This window comes from Aotus nancymaae, unplaced genomic scaffold (genome assembly GCF_030222135.1).
Source record: "Aotus nancymaae isolate 86718 unplaced genomic scaffold, 86718_ANA_hifiasm-v0.15.2.pri h1tg000011l, whole genome shotgun sequence".
NCBI classification, from domain to species: Eukaryota; Metazoa; Chordata; class Mammalia; order Primates; family Aotidae; genus Aotus; species Aotus nancymaae.
This window is the reverse complement of record NW_026988422.1, coordinates 44,136,522-44,154,137: the sequence shown is the minus strand read 5'-3', so window position 1 is coordinate 44,154,137 and position 17,616 is coordinate 44,136,522. Positions and strand designations below refer to the sequence as shown.

Below are 17,616 nucleotides of genomic sequence, written 5' to 3'. Positions count from 1 at the left end.
ACAGAATATTTGGAAAAAATAATAAGAAAAATCTATCAAATTCTGAGATGTGACCAAAACTTAAGAAAACTCACCTTAAAAAAAAAGGAAACTCACCTTTAAGCTAGCAAGTGTGTTGAAAAACAGAAAAAAAAATACCCACTTAGTTAAAAAGAAAATAAGTATATTAAATATTCAACCTAAAAAGAAAAATGAACAACCACATACATACACAAAATAAAAGGAAAGCTGAAGGAATATATTATGTAAAATTACAGCAAAACATGTTACATGAGAGAAAAATAAAATAGGCAAGCCACTAACTAGTTTAACTAAAAAAATTATTTAAAATTAGAAGCCAAACAGGCTATACTCATCGCACAAATAGAATTTTATTGTTGTAAAATAAATCACTTATAATTATCTGCTAATGAATTTGAAAATACGGAGGAAAGTAACAGTTCTTGGAAAACAAATTACTATTTTTTTTTCAGTTAGTGCTACAGTGAAGATCAGAACCCTAGAACGATATGAGAAAGTTATCAAAAAAACTAACCCTTAAAAAACTCCAGAGCTCATGAAAAACAAAACACAAAAAGACTGAAGAACTACTGCAGGTTAAAGGAGACCACGGAGATCACAACAAAGTGTAATGTGTTATTATGGACTGGCTTGGATGAAGGCAAAGGGTAAAGGAGTGTGGTGGGGATGATTGTTATAAAGGATATTACTAGGACAACTGATAAAATCTGACTATGGGTTGTATATTAGATAACAGTATTGTATGAATGTTGAATTTCCTAAATTTGGTAATAGAACTATGGTTATGTAAGAGAAAGTTAAAGTTCTTGTTCTTAGGGGACACACATTTAAATATTTAAGGATAAAGATTCATAAAGTCCATACTGAGTCTTAATTAGTTCAGCAAAAATAACAAAATGTGCGTGTGTGCGCCAAGAGAATATGAATAGACATATGTACATATACGGGAAAAAAGTTTATAAAACAAATGTGAAAAAATGTTAATAATTGGCCATTTAAATAAATATGGAAGTTCACTGTATTATTTTTGTAAATTTTAAGTTTGGATGGTTTTCAAAATAAGGTATTAAAAATAAAAGTGCATCAGGCAAGACTATTTCAAAACAAGATCTTTCAAGCCCTATGGAAACATGTAACTTTCAAATTACCTAAATTATCTAGATATCAGAGGAAAAAAATTTCCATTACTTTTTACAAACTGATCATAATCCTTCTATAAAATTTGACAAAGACAGCACTAAAAAAATAAAACTACAGTCCAAACATATTCATTAATACAGATGCCAAAAAAAAGGTAAGTAAAAGATAGAATACAAATCACCAAATAGGGTTCATTTTAGAAATATAACAATGATCCAATGTTAGGCGGCTGACTAATATGTCATCTTTTTAAAAGTTAAAAAAAAATCCATATGATCATTTCATCATATACTAAAAGGGATTTGACAAAATTTATTCCTAAATATAATACTTATTTCAACCCAAGGAGGAAACCTCAGTATTAGAACAATTCCCAGGAAAGAAAAAAGAACAAGGACACCAACTCTTATCCCTGTAACTTAGCAATGTCTAAAAATAATGGTTATTGAGGTAAGTGAAGACTAACAAAAAGAGGCATAAAATTATAAGGAGATCAAATTATTATTTGCAGTTAATGACTACATGATGGCAAACTCAAAACCTAAAATGTTAGGGAAACAATACTCAGTAAGGTTATCTGACTAGAGAAAATCATATGAAAACGATTAACAGTAATCACTTAGAAAGTTAAGAAAAAACAGCAATAAAAATATATCTAAATAAATAACAAGAAACAGAACCTTTAGGAAAAGGGCTGTGAAATAAAACACACTTCTTTTTCTTGCATAGGAAGATTCAAAATTGTGAAGACGGTTATCCTTATTTTATTAATCTATAAATTCAATATAATCACAACTGGACCTTTTTGTTCCCAGACCTTGATTACATAATTTCAAAATACATATGAATGAATAAATGTTAATAGCCAAAACATTCTTAAAAACACGAGAATTTGCAATATGTGATATTTAAACTTGAGTTCAAATTATAGTATTTAAGAGGCAATACTAATGCAGGAATAAACTGATCAGTGGAACAGAACTGAGAATCCAGAAAGAGAGCTCTGGGAACAAAGATTCAGTAACGGGTGTCTAAAAGCTGATCTTTTCCACTCCTGCCCTCCATTGGTGGGTAGTTGAATCCCTACAACATCATATCTTAAATACCAAGAGATTAAAGATTGAAGTCTGAGGTATTAATAATAAAACCATACCACACTTTGGGAGGCCGAGGCGGGTGGATCACGAGGTCAAGAGATCGAGACCATCCTGGTCAACATTGTGAAACCCCGTCTCTACTAATACAAAAAAATTAGCTGAGCATGGTGGCGCGTGCCTGTAATCCCAGCTACTCAGGAGGCTGAGGCAGGAGACTTGCCTGAACCCAGGAGGCGGAGGTTGCGGTGAGCCGAGATCGCGCCATTGCACTCCAGCCTGGGTAACGAGAGCGAAACTCCGTCTCAAAAAAAAAAAAAAAAAAAAAAAAAAAAACCATACCAGTAGATCTAGGCAAATATTTCTATAATCTTATGGTAGGAAAGGACTTTCTAAGGATGACAAGAAAGAAAAGACAAGACTGACACTCCAAAGGAATAAGAAAAAGTGACTCCAGAGAAAGAAAATTTCTACACTATAAAGCTCATTAACCTGAAAACAAACATCTTTGAAGTATCTGCAATATATGCATAAAAGTTAACATTCCTACAACAGACAAAGAGCTATTTTAAAAGACAATAAAAATGAACACTTTAAAGGAAAAGAAATGGGCAATGAATGTGAACAGGCAATTAAATAATAAAAGAATATAAACAGCTAATAAATATATGGAGCAATAACCAATCCTGCTAGCTATTAAACACAAATTTGTTTTTTATACATTACCTTCTCAAAGATTAAAAAACTATAACACCCAATATTGGCAAAGGAATAAAAAATATACCTCTCATAAGTCGGAGAGTAAACTAGTATCTTTCTGAAGGGTATGTAGGATATACACTGATTTTAAACGTTGCCTTCTGCTATGATTTGAATGTCACCTCCAAAACTTACTGAAATTGAATTGCCATTGTGACAGTATTAACCAGTGAGTCCATTAAGTAGTAATTGGGTGCATAACTTGAGTAATGCCCTTATCTTAGGAGTGGGTTCCTGGTAAAATCAACTCTGGGTCCTTCTTGCCCTTGTCTGCTATTGTGCTCTCTTGTCTTCCTGCCTTCCACCACAGGATGATAGAGCGAGAAGACCCTCACGAGATGCAGCCCCTCAATCTTAGACTTACCAGCCTCCAGAACTGAGAGCTATATGAACTTCTATTATTAATAAATTACCCAGTCTGTGATAGCAACACAAAATGGACTAAGACAACTAACTTCCAAACAAACGGATTTGTATATTCACTGTTGAAATGCATCTCTGTTCCAAACATTTTAATGTATGTTGACTATAGATTAACTATAAAAACAAAATATTAAAAAGACCAAGCCATTGAACTCTTTAAATACAAAGTAGTTTGTGAGGCTGAAACTATGAGCCTTCTGGGCTCAAGTAACAGAGATGGTCAAACGTTCACATACTGTAAGGATAGTAACAGGGACTAAAAAGGTACCCATGCATGGCTGAGATAGAACACAGGCTCTTTGCCTGAAACTAATACCTAGGATGGAGGCTCTTCCAACCTATGAAAGGAGCCAGAAAAAGCTGCTACTAACCATTGCGTGAGGCTACAGTTTAGATGAAGTTATGTGCCCAGTGAGAAGAATATAGATCTTAGTTTGTGTATTATTCTTGAAAAAAGAAGCCTGATCTTGATGTTATCAAGAATCAAGGGAATTGAGCCTCCAATATAAAGATGTGATTTTAGACAGAGATGTAGGAGCATGAAAAACACTGGATAAGAAGAGTAAAAAAGAAAAAAAAAAAAAACTTCCATTCATTAGGAGACTGCAAAAGCAAATTCAAAAACACATGAAGAAAACCCAACTAAGATAGATAGCCAATAAAATCAACAACTGTAGGAATTCATTCTACTAGAAAAAATGACAATCTGAAAATGACTTCAATTGTTAAAAGGAAGGCACAATAGCTATTAGGGGAGAAAAATTAAAAACAGGCAGAAATCAAACCAGAATAGGTGGCTATTAGAGACAGCCTAGATATTAAAAAAATGTTCACTGAGAAATAAAAACTGAGGCCACACAAATTCTAGCTGGACAAAGTCAAGGTGTGAATTAGTAAATTAGAAAATGATACTAGTCCTTTGTAGGGACATGGATGAACCTGGAGACCATCATTCTCAGCAAACTGGCACAAGAACACAAAATCAAACACCACATGTTCTCACTCATAGGTGGCTGTTGAACAATGAGAACACATGGACACAGGGAGGGGAGCACTATACACTGGGGTCTGTTGGGGGGGAGTGGGGGGGACAGAGTGGGGGTGGGGAGTTGGGGAGGGATAGTATGGGGAGAAATGCTAGATATAGGTGAAGGGGAGGAAGGCAGCAAATCACACTGCCACGTATGCACCTATGCAACAACCTTGCATGATTTTCACATGTACCCCAAAACCTAAAATGCAATTAAAAAAAAAAAAAAGAAAATAATACTAAGGAACTGCCTAGAACATAATACAGAGACTAAGAAGGAATATTGGAAAACGAATATTCAAAGATATGAAGGCTAAGGAATTTTCCAGAACCAAAGAAAAGTATAAGTCTTCCCATCAACAACATATTTCAAAGAGTAGCTACGGATAAAACAACATACTTACTTAAGCATATCATAAAAATGTGTTTAGAATATCAAGTACGGCAAAATAAAACAAGTATTAACATGTCACACTTAAAATATGCAAAGCTCTGTTCTAAGTGCTTTATATATTAACTTAATCATCATTACAACCTTATGAAACAGAGACAATTTTATCTCCATTTTGAACTTGCCCAAGGTCACACAGTAAGTAGTGGTGACAGAATAAAGAAGAGCAATATTTTTAAAAACTATCAGAAAAAAAAAAATTACATACAGAAGCATAACAATTAGGCAGAGACCAGACTTCTCAGAGATCCAGGTTTGCCAAGTTTCACAAGACAATGAAATAATATACTGAGGGTGCTGATGGGAGGAAACCTATCAACTAAGAATTCTTTATCTAGCTGAAAAACTAAGTAAAAACTAAGGACATTTACAAGCCAGCCTCTTACTAAAAGGATTGCTAAACGATGTACTTCAGCAAGAAGAAATGTGAACTCAGAGAAGATGCAAGGAACAGTAAGTACAGAAACTGGTAAAAAATACTGGCTAATTAAAGAAGTTATTGAGTATAAAAAGGAAAATGAAACTCTTTTATGCTTAAAAACAGTGGAAATTAAATTGTATGTAATTATACAGATGATAGAGAAATGTTCAGTGTTTAATCAAATATTAGCTCATTAAAAAAAAAATCACCAAATACAGAACGAAACAAACTTCTGTAAATACAACTTCCTAAGGAATTCCAATTATTGAAAGATATTATAACTATGGACAAAATGCCTGATAAGGTATTTTTTGAAAAATAAGAAACTATAAAAAAAATTACCACACAGATTGAGAAAGAAATATTACTTTCAGAAATAAAAACAACTGGGTAGGAGAGGGTGAAGGTTGAAAAACTACCTATTGGGTACAACCTTCAGTATTTGGGTGATGAGTATACTAAAAGCCCAACCTCCACCATTATACATGTAATATCCATGTAACAAGCACATGCACACCTCTCAATCTAAAAAAAAAAGTTTAAAAATGTTTACATTAAAAACTCAAAGGATAAGTTAAATGGATAAGACACAAATGAAGTAAACTAGACAACTGAGTTGAAGAAATAAATAATAAAGTTGCCATTTGGGAAGCACTCAATAAATAAGTCAATACATAAAAGTATGTTCACTTCAAAAAAACCTGTAACAAAAGGTAAAGGGAAAGGGGAAGATAAGAATGAAAATTAGATTCTCCAACAACAGTAACATAAATGGTCCATAGAAGAGGGCTCTAAGAATTTAAGACCTGGACATTTTAGTGCCCTTGAAGCCCAGAACTTTTTTTTTTTTTTTCTGAGACAGAGTCTCCCTCTGTCACCAGGCTGGAGTGCAGTGGTGCCCCATCTTGGGTTACTGCAACCTCCACCTCCCAGGTTCAAGCAATTCTCCGGCCTCAGCCTCCTGAGTAGCTGGGACTACAGACATGCACCACCTTGTTCAGCTAATTTTTAAATTTTTTATAAGAGATGGAGTTTTGCCATGCTGGCCAGGCTGGTCTCGAGTGATCTTCAGACTTGAGATCAACTGAGTCTCAGACTCCCAAAGTGCTGGGATTACAGGTGTGAGCCACGGCACCCGGCTGAAACTCAGGAACTATTAATTTACATCTCTGTTCATGTTATTTCCCTGCACCATGGCTAAGGTAGTAGTCAAGTTGAACATGTATTGCAAAAGAGAATCAGAAAACACCAGCAAAATGATAGTACCTTTATGTAGCACAGCCTAGTCTTGTTTAACAAATACTCTTCTGTTATATCATATTTTATATATTTATGATTTATATTTAAATCGTAGCAATCTTTAAATCTCCACATCTTTAGAGGTAGAGGGTTTTTTTGTATTTTGTTTGTGTCTTACTGTCACCCAGGCTACAATGCAGCAGCACAATCACAATTCAAACTGCAGCCTGGAGCTGCACACCTGTGCTCAAGTGATCCTCGTGCCTGTCTCCCAAGTAGCTATGACTTTAAGCATTCCACCACGTCCAGCTAATTTTAAAATATTTTTTCTAGAGATGAGGTCTCACTATGTTACCCTAGCTGGTCTCCAACTCCTGGGCTCAAGCAATCCTCCTGCCTTGGCTTCCCAAAGTGCTGGGATTACAGGCTTGAGCCACCATGCCTGGCCAAAAGTTTTCTATTAGTTTGCAGTTCTAGGAAGTCCCTCCAATTTCCCTCAGCATTAAAAATATTTTCACAGACTTCTATGTTTAAATACTCCTCTAATAAAACTCAGTCCTGTAGATGAGCCAGTTAAATCAACAAATACACTTACGTTCCCCTTCTATAATACAGTAAAACAGTTATGAAGATTTACATAAAGGAAATCTTTTGTAAAGAAAGGAATCCTTGGTTATTAAAAACAAATTATATACACACATTTTGTAAACTTGATTTCCATTACTATAAACATTCAGATAACACATTTTATCTATTAAATAATCTCAATTACTCTGAAAAAAATATAACCTATCTTTATCACCTGCTCCTTAAAAAATTAAGTACAAGATATTATAGTCAGTATTTCTGATTAAGAAACTGAATATAGAATTTAAAACGTATCATCATCCTAGTAGTCAAATATAGGTACCAACAGTACCAACACTTTGCATTCTCCACCCCACCCCAAATTTCCAGTCTGCACACTACAGGACTTTATTGGACTTTATACCTCTGTGTGATTTATCACACTTGTTGGGGCACTTTAACTGAATGCCCCTAAAATCTCAGTAACAATTCTGACGTAACCAGAAAGCTCTGATCTATAAAATCAAGTATGATTTTCTCTGGAAGCTGAAATTTCTCATTTAGCTCCATTATCTGGCTAAAAAGTGAACTAAAGCAGCCCACTCAGTCGGACAGCACCCAAAATAGGATTCTTTCCCTCCTACTTGGACCCAAGGGGGATGGTGCCATTTAATCCTCTGGAAGATTTCTCTAAAAAATAATCCCTAGATCATATGGGTTTCCTACTCTGTACTGGTTCCAATCTGAAGATGACGGAATAGAACAAAGAGAACACATGATTATGGTTCAGCTTCAAAATTCCTGCACGAAGTTCTAGAAAGAAAATATCTTTCTAGATATTTTGGGATATATGGGACTGTTGGTACTAAAACTCATGAGAAAAAGGAGCTATCCTTTGTATTTCACTTACATATCCCTAAAATTCAAAATTCAAAATTCAGTACTAAAAGTTTTAAATATTTTACCTATGTTTTATAACATCTTTGTCTATTGTTCCTTCCCTCTAGGTTTTATCCTCTCTTAAAACAGCCTACACGTTTTTCTGATGCCTATAAACTCAGTATCCTTGAATTTTTAATGTCTCTTTCTAATCCTGCTCTTACCACTTTGCCCCTCCTCAGCCTCAGCAATCTCTTCTTCTATATCTCCTTTCTTGCTTTTAATTCTTCCTCATTCAGACAAGAATTTCCTTCAAAGATCAATGGTTGCATAAGTCTGAATATATTAAAGACTACTGAACTGTAAACTTTAAATGCATGAATGTTAAGCTTTGTAAGTTATAAAGCAATTTTAAAAGATTACTATGATTGTATATGGCTTTCTACATTGATATTTTACTTTAAATAAGAAGGTTAAAAAATATGACTATGGATTATACATAGTAGTACCAAAATACTCGTGCTATATTCAATTTTTTTCAAAGGTTAAAAAAGTTACCTGAAAATATTTCAGCTGACAAATATTTGATCTTACAGCCTTGACTAAATATTTACTTCATTTTTCAGTTATTTACTTACCTGCCTCCAACAATAAATTTCATAATGAATTCTAATGCAAATGAACTGTTATTTTCATTGTGCCCCAAATCAAGACAATACAAAATTTCAAAAAGCAAACCAAAATCAACCAATTGAACCAGCTAAAATGTCAGATAAAGCTCCTCTATGCCAAAGACCATTTTTTCTACCCCTAAATTACCTAAAAAATAATTAGCCTTTGCTAAATTAGTTAAAATTTAAAAGTACTCAAACCATAGTTTGTACAGATACTGGCAGCAGTTTCAATCTCACAAAGTGCAAGTGAACACACCTTGCCACTTTTGATGTTCTTCATAGGTTTCATGATTTTTTACTTAATGTATCAACATCTTCTAGTTGTGCTGTGATCTGAAGTACACAATCTGTAAATAGTCTTCTTAAATTTCTATAAAGGCATGTATTGCACAATTTTTAAAAGTAAACTTTGTAAGTATATAATTGCTAGGAAAACATCTATGCTAAATTTAGTTGGAGGGCTCTAGTGATGATAAAAATTAGATACTGACCTATTTTCACTACCAATTATAGTACAAGCAAAATAAAAATACTAAAAAGACTTAGATGGCATAGAACTACTTAGTTTTTAAATTTTTCTAAGAATTTAGTTACAATCTCAATTTGCCTCATCTGGTAACCAATTCAAATTTATCAGTTTTGGATAACTTGTCTACAGATACAGAAGTGGATTCAATTCCTAGTTTGCTACTTTTAAATCTCTGCATATTTGAGGATTCAGACTCATAACCCACAAAACAATAACTGATTTCCTGATCCAATCTATCCTTTTTTTCTCTTGCTAAAACTAATAAACAAAACCCCTTACATAGAGCATTTACAAGTGTTTGCTGATAACCTTGTATGCTTAAGTTGAAAGAAGGGAAAAACATAACTTATTAAACATTTAATAAGTTGGTAAAAGTTTCATTCATACACAAATATGTGGGGATTCTAAATATTTTACACATAGGAAACGTCCCTGCTGAAGAAAATGACCAAAAGCATTTGCCTCTAACAAACTTCTTAACATTTTTCAAAATAGAATCATTCACTTAGTTCTTGAATTGTGGTATGGAGATGCTTTGTGTGTAGGGAGATAGATGCTGAGGAAAGAAAGAGAGAAAAAACCTTTTCAGGTGAAAGTTCTATTTAATAGCTTAAAAAATGTGTAACCACCTACCTCCTATACTTGAATAGCCACACCTCAAAGCACATGGCCCAAAACGAAATTCTCAACTCCTATCACTTCTTAGTTCCACGTCTTAGGAAACAGATCTACCCTTAGTCATAAGCTCATAGAATCCTCTGCTTCTCTTATCGCAGCACTCACCTGGTGAATTATTTCTCACTTTAGATTTTAAGATCCAGGAGGAAAGAAATCATGGCCTTTTTTGTCCATATTTAGCACATGATACTTGATGAATACATGAGACAAATGAATAATAGCCATTATACCTTGACTTCTCCCTTGTCAACAGTGATTACCTTCTATACAGGAAAAGGTATTTCCAGAGAAGTAGGCCTGCCAACAAACTGTATCTTATAATTTTCCATCTATAGAATACATGATATTCTATGTATTTTATGGTTGTTTTTCATCCCTACAAAAATATCATAATGTATGTCTAAAAAGAAACTATTGGACCCTAAAAGAAATCTGCAGCTTAACAATCAAAACTTGATTTTCAGATTACTGTTCATCAATGACTTTTACAAGTTTATCATTAGACACACACTCCCATTATTGAAAAGTGCCACATAAGGAAGGGAACAAAAGAGAAAAATAAGTAGTTATGACTAAGAGCCCACACGTTTTCTTTCCCTGAGCTATTTATTTTTTTTTCTTTTTTTTTTTCCCCTGAGCTATTTATTTATTTATCTGCTCATTTATTCGACATTCATGGATGGATTAATTCTTTTCTAAAGTTTTCTCTACACAAGAAGCCAAGCAAGTATAAAGTAATTCAGACACAAACAGGAATTTCTGGGAGCTGGGAAATCCATTTTCAATGTACTTTAGCCAAAATATCTCTAACTTAATCTTAGAGTTTTACTATATAAAACAAATAATACTATTTACATTAACAGAGTTATTTTATTGACTGTAGCAAACCAGAAAATATCACACTAGATGGCTTACTAATGGAAACACCTGCTTACTGTATCAAGAAGCATTTATGCAGAAAGAGAAAATGAAGATGACAGATACGGAATAACAAAGGGTAAGCTGTGGGTTGGTCACAGAACAAAAGCTGCCACTTCTAAGATTGGCCCCTTGGCATCCAAAACAGCCTCACAGGCTCTCAGAAAGGATAATACCGCACTGCTTCACAAAAAGTGAAAATTTTATTTACTATCTACTTAACATTCTGAGGCACGTTGGCATAAAGCAAAGATGTTTTTCTAATGGTTGGTAAGTTCTGAGATTCTGTTTGGAAAACAAAGACAAAACAAAAAATATATACAGCCATACCTTATCTTTTATCATTCACATTTTCATTTCTGAATTGTGGTAATAAAGGCAAGCATACTTCATCTTTATACACACAATACCAAATTTGATGTGATTCTACCAGTCATGCTAAAGATAAAGGTAGTACAAAGAATCCAAGACATTCAAAGTTGGTAATGAATTATATTCTTATTCTTTGAAGCAGTACAAGAGACAATTCTTGAATAACATATTCTTTAAAATAATTAGGCCACATAAAGTATGACTAAAAAAAGAATGTTTAGTTATATCCCTGCCTGAGGCAGTCATACCATAGATGAATACAAAACACCAGCCTAAGTTTTAAGTGAATGTTTTCTCATAGTCTGCTATATTTCCAGCTCACATTCAGTTTCCTGTCACATGTTCATCAGAAAATGAACAGAGAGACTACAAAAATTTAACAGTCATATACTGATAATCTATTTAAAATGAATGAAAAAAGACCTGGTTTTAAGAAATTTATTTTCAATAAACTTAACATTGGAGTTTCCACTTACAGTATAATCTCTATTGGAAACTCAGGTAGTTTGTGTTTAAGACTATCTTTCTTAGACTCACTGAGAATTTCACTTGAATAAAGGACCAATGAAATAATTTATGTCAGTGGGTTGTAAAGTAGTGAACATGAATAAAATTTTAAGCCGTAAGAAAAAGTGTGCATGGCTTATGGAACTAGTTGTATCATGGCCATATCCTATGCTTTTTTAATATTAAAAAATGTAATAGCTCTTCTTGGGGAAAATTTCTAAAAGGAGCTAACATATGATAATATACCTTTTAAATTTAGTGTACATTGCCACCTCAGATCCCAACTCAATCACAAGATTCGCTCTCTGGGTACAATGGAACTATAGTCATATCCTTCACATACAAAGATTTTCTGACCCATCACAATGGCCAAGAGACTTTCTTTCGGCTGTAAAAATGAAACTGCACTGATCCACAAAGTATTTTTGAGAAGTCCAAGGACATGTATTAGGCTTCTGTTACTAGCTCTGAAACTCCTGGCAAATAACTGCTCTGTTTCCATTTCCTCATCTATTAAGATACAGGTAGTAACAGTAACTAGCTTATAGGGCTGCTGTGAAGATTTAATGAGATAATAATTGAAAATTTATTATAATACTCCTTAACACATACGTGCTCAATAATGTTAGTTATCATTGTTAGTAAGTGCTCAATAGGCCGGGCACGGTGGCTCAAGCCTGTAATCCCAGCACTTTGGGAGGCCGAGGCGGGTGGATCACGAGGTCAAGAGATCAAGACCATCCTGGTCAACATGGTGAAACCCCGTCTCTACTAAAAATACAAAAACTAGCTGGGCACGGTGGCGCATGCCTGTAATCCCAGCTACTCAAGAGGCTGAGGCAGGAGAACTGCCTGAACCCAGGAGGCGGAGGTTGCGGTGAGCCGAGATCGCGCCATTGCACTCCAGCCTGGGTAACAAGAGCGAAACTCCGTCTAAAAAAAATAAAAAATAAAAAATAAGTGCTCAATAATGTTAGTTATCATTGTTACTTGCTAATGTCAAAGATGGGAAAACATAAGAGGTACAAAAAGAATCAAGAGGTCTCATTAGCATCGTACTCCAATAAATGCATCTAAGCAGCCACTGATGATATGAAATTATCCATTTAAAAATCCAATAAAGGAAATTTTACTGTGTATTTTCTAAGTACTGACAATAGTCAAGCATTTTGATAAGTTTTAAAGTCTAGCTTAGAGGTTTATTTGAACACAGAGTATGCATATATTAGATACTTGTTGGTTCAAATTAAATCAGTTGATAGTTATCTCCCTTCTTTAACACATCATCTAATTCCTATGATTCCACAATCCCTCTCTGGTTAAAAGGACACAAAGTTCATGATAATATTTGCAAATATAAAATATTCTGAAAAGAGATATGTGATTTTAAATGTCCTGTTAACCCTTAAAGCCAAAATTAAGTAGGAAGTTAAAATGAAACCTGTAGGTCCCAAATTAGTTAACCTAGTCTTCTACATCAATATAAGAACACAGCCACACTTCAGATTTGTATAATCTTCACACTTAAATATCCAGGTTCAGACAAAATAGCATACAGGAAGAGAGTCAGAAACGTCTGCTACAGTAAAGCTTGTAACTGCTTCAACTATCTTCCCCTACACCAATCACTTCCACTCCAGGTAGATTTTGCTTAATACTAAGCATCTGAATGTCTACTATCCATAAAGCACTGTGTTAGCCTTTGGGTAAAGTAAAAATTTATTTTCCCTTTAGAATTAACTGAACACAATTATAATTTAGACACAAATACCTAGAGGTAAAACATATAATAGATATAATACACAGACATTGCTTTAAGTACAGAGAAAGAAGAGATTAAACACTCTGGGGTGTCAGAGAAGACTTCTGACCTTTATTCCAGAGGTAAAGGGAGTCACTGAAGTATACTGGGAGAAACGATATAATGAAAAACTGTATTTTTAGAAAGAATGTTGATGGTTTATAGAATTGGGAAGGAGATGCAGTACAATATGCTAACAGGAAAGAGACCAGTTGGAATGCTAATATCATGGTTTGGGTCTGTAGTAGTAAGACCTGCACCTTCCAAGACAATTTTTCAGACTTAACCTAGGACTCACATATAAAGCCTTAATGCCTTTTATAAAGACTCCATTTTTTAAAAAATGGTAATTACTGAGTTAATCAGAATGATTGTTTCCTTACTCTTTTGCATCCTTTCTTGTAGCAAAGACACCTTCCTGCTCATTTCTAGCCATAAACTGTAACTCCCCTTTCAAAATACCAACCCTTGTCCTTCCTTACTGACTGATCATTCTAGCCTGAACATTCACCTTTGCTTTATTACTGTTACTCTTTATCCACAATTTAACCATCTACTCCCACCTAATCATTAACTCCAAATCCTTGACTACTTGCCAGCTTTGCACAGCCAAATAAAGCTACTTAAACTCAACTTTCTCTTTCTTCTATTACCTCTTAACTTTTAGTCTATTCAAATGCAAGCTCTCTAAACTTGCAGTTTACAATGTCTTCAAAATTCTCTACTCAATCTCTTCTAGTTTGGCTTCCAGGTTCATTGCAAAAGCTATACTCAAAAGACAACCCTCTCATACTAAGAAAGTCTCTGTACCCCTAAGTATCTCAAGATTTCATATACTCAATAATAGCAGCTACCATTTATTTGGCACTTTATGGTAGAAAATATCTCAAGTGTTTCATATAATTATTTCATTAAATCTTCAAGATAACCTCACGATAAAAGTATTTTCCTTTGACATAAAGAAAACAGGTTTAAAGAAATCAAGTAGCTTACACAGGAGCACCTGGCTAGGAAGTAAGAGAGCAGAGACTCAAACTCTATCCTATCTGACTTTCAAAGGTTAGTTTTATCACCATGTTCACCATGGGGCCCTTCAATGTGGCTCTACTGATTATATTTGTTCAGAAACATTTTCCTAGATCCTTCATAAGGATATCAACCACTTGAGAATTAACATGGATTCCATTACTTAATCTAAACAATAGTAGTTGAAGACATAAAATGTTTAGCTTTGTTAACTTCTGAAATTTTGGGAATGAGAAAATCAACTTAATTTCTAATAGCTTCTCCGAATATTTTACAAGAAAACATTACAGTCTTGCATTGGAAGACTTTACATAAACTTACATGGACTTGCTTAACTCTAGAAATCTATGAATCATAAGTGTTAGTATTCAGCTTTTAAAATTTTGGTTCTTGGTAATAAGGAGGTTCATCTAATTGGAAAAAATCCACTCAGTAATATCTTGAAAAATACTTTTATATCTACCCAAATCTGATCCTGGCATGTTACTTAGATTCTCTGACCCTATATTTTCCTATTTATAAAATGAAGATAACATCATATATTTTAGAGGGTCGTGGCAAAAAATTAAAAGCCTAACACAGATAAATGGCCAAGAAAGTATGGCTTTCATTACTTTCTTCTGTATCTAGAAGTAGTTTAGCCTTACAAGATTTTAATTCTAAATCTTATCAGCCATAAAAACTAATAGCTTTAAATTCAGATCTTATACATGGATACTACATAAACATATTAAGAATTATAAAAACTCAAGATCCCTCCTTTATCACACATTTACTCAAGGAATATTTAAAATATCTCTAATATTATAAACACAGTATCAGAATCTAATTTATTGATACACATTAAAATCCTATACCTTTCTCTTAGTTCCTTACAATATTTGTAAAGTCTACTACATTTTAGATAAAGGGATACAGAAACTTGCCTCTCTCAACTGTTTACCTTCTCTAGCTCTTACCTGCCTCAGCAAAAGAAAAGCCAGGTAACGAGATTATCTAGGTAGTACATGGATAGCTAGGACATTCAAAGGTCAAAATCATCAAAGAATATATTCTGGAGACTCATAATGAAGTATAAAACTGTTACTTACGTAATATGGAGCACATAAGACATGAGAAAGAGTGAAAGGAAAAGAGTATCATCAATGTTTTGATTTTGATAAAGGTTATCCCAGATTTCTTTTATATAGGAATGGCTAATAATCCCAGGTCAGTTAATTTACATATCCTGGCTAACATCAAAATAATAAACACAGCAACTGAATTTTAAAATTTGTTATTCGAGATGGAAGACAGGACATATTGTGACATAAAATTACTACCCAACACAGAAGACGACACAAGTTTTACCCAGTTGCCTCACCATACCTTCTCCCTTTCTCCAAGGTTTATATATTTCACAGGGCCATGCCTTGTTTTATCTTCTTGCTTAACTCTTACAAAACCCAGCGGGGGCCAATTTTCTTACACGGCTGTCTCTTTCTCCTGATTTAAGGATGGAAAGTATTCAAGAGTATAACTGACTCAGAGTCAGGTGCCCAGGCAAGAGTTAGATGATCATTTGAGGGGATCATCAAAATATCACCTTGTTATTATTTCTACATGACACAGATTTACATCTTAAAAAATTAATCCAGCTCTCCTGGGTGAGCATTTCAGAGATAACAAGTTCTTTGTGGATAGATGCCACTCTTTGGTTTAAAATTATAAATAAGCACACACAGTTAAACCAAAATCAGTTGTACATTCTACTAGCTATTAGAGTCAACAAATGGCCTAGGTATAATTTGAACAAATTCAAAAACTATAGGTATTTGGTAATTGCTCAGAAATATTTACCACATGACAAAATGATGTTGCTATAGATTTCTTTCAAAAACAAATGAGATATTACAGAATTTTCAAAGTTTTAACAAGATAAGACCCAGCTTGAAGTGACAGGAAAAACCTTCATAATGTGTTTTTATAATCTCCCTCACATCAGACTACCAAGGGTCCTGTGCTTGTTCAAACCTGTAGTTTCAACCACCCTTTGTCACTCAAGAAATCTCCATCCTCCTTCCTCCCAAGAGTTTTTCTACACATCCCAATCCTAAAAGAAAAATCAATAAAACCTATCTACAAGTATAGCTTTCCTGAAGAACAATCACCAGCTTAGAATTTGTTAAATAAAATAGAACCGAGAAAGAAATCCAGTCTTAGAACACTGAAACATCTACGTGCCTGACACATAACAGGCATTTATTTGGCAAAGGTATGGTGACTAGACGCACAATATTGGTAAGGAAATTTTAAAAAGTAGTAACTGGATAGTACATGTGATAATCTAATCTGCCCACCTGGCTTTACTGATTTGGAAGCTGAGACTCAAAAGGTTAAAGGACTTGTCCACGGACACAGATATTTTGGAGCACAGCCATGATTAAACAATCCTTGTCTTCTACTGCACTGTTCTCTTCAACAGGTTATATACCTCAGCCTTTCATGTAAAAAGATAAAATCTGTACACAAAATACATAAAAAGATACAAGCCAAGTAAAAAGCAATTTGATGACTTATTTCTCAAATATAATTAAGGTAGTTAACTTCAAACATTATCAGTCTTAATATACCTTTCCTATAATGTAATTACTTCACTGATCTAAAAATGCTTTATGATATCAAATTAAAATGTCTTAAGCAACTTCCATGTGCAGGAGGTTCATTATAGTTTCAATAATGTGGTACTGCTGTGAACTTCCAGGTTAAAAATAATCATCCTTACATGACTGTTTAATCAGATATATGTAAGTTACACATAATAAGAACAAAACTGTAACACTGGGAAATGTTACTTTGTGTTTCAAATTATTTATTGGTAAAGAAAGCATTCATTCAATAAAGGTAACATTTAAGAATAGAAAATCGTAGTTTCAATTTTTCTCATTTGAAAAACAACAAGTTACAGAAATACAATCTTTGGAAAAGTCCCAATATGTAGCAAGATAAAAGTATAAAAGTAAAGTGTTTCAAACAGAGTTGGGGACCAAGCTCTGCTAAATTCCTGAGCCCTCTGGAACCCTAAGTCTCAGCAGAGTACTGTTTCAA

General features: G+C 33.9%; 1 protein-coding gene across 2 annotated transcripts in view; it reads right to left on the bottom strand.

The window, feature by feature from the left end:
- The window catches only part of PPM1A (protein phosphatase, Mg2+/Mn2+ dependent 1A), a 51,812-nt gene that overhangs the window by 32,659 nt on the left and 1,537 nt on the right, over positions 1-17,616 (bottom strand). The window contains exon 1 of one of the 2 annotated variants that reach the window (XM_012462409.2): positions 16,869-16,997. The exons of the other annotated variant lie outside the window; for it this stretch is intronic. The gene's annotated coding sequence lies outside the window, so the exon portion shown is untranslated. Of the gene's footprint in view, positions 1-16,868; positions 16,998-17,616 lie in introns of those variants that run through there. 2 annotated transcript variants of the gene reach the window in all.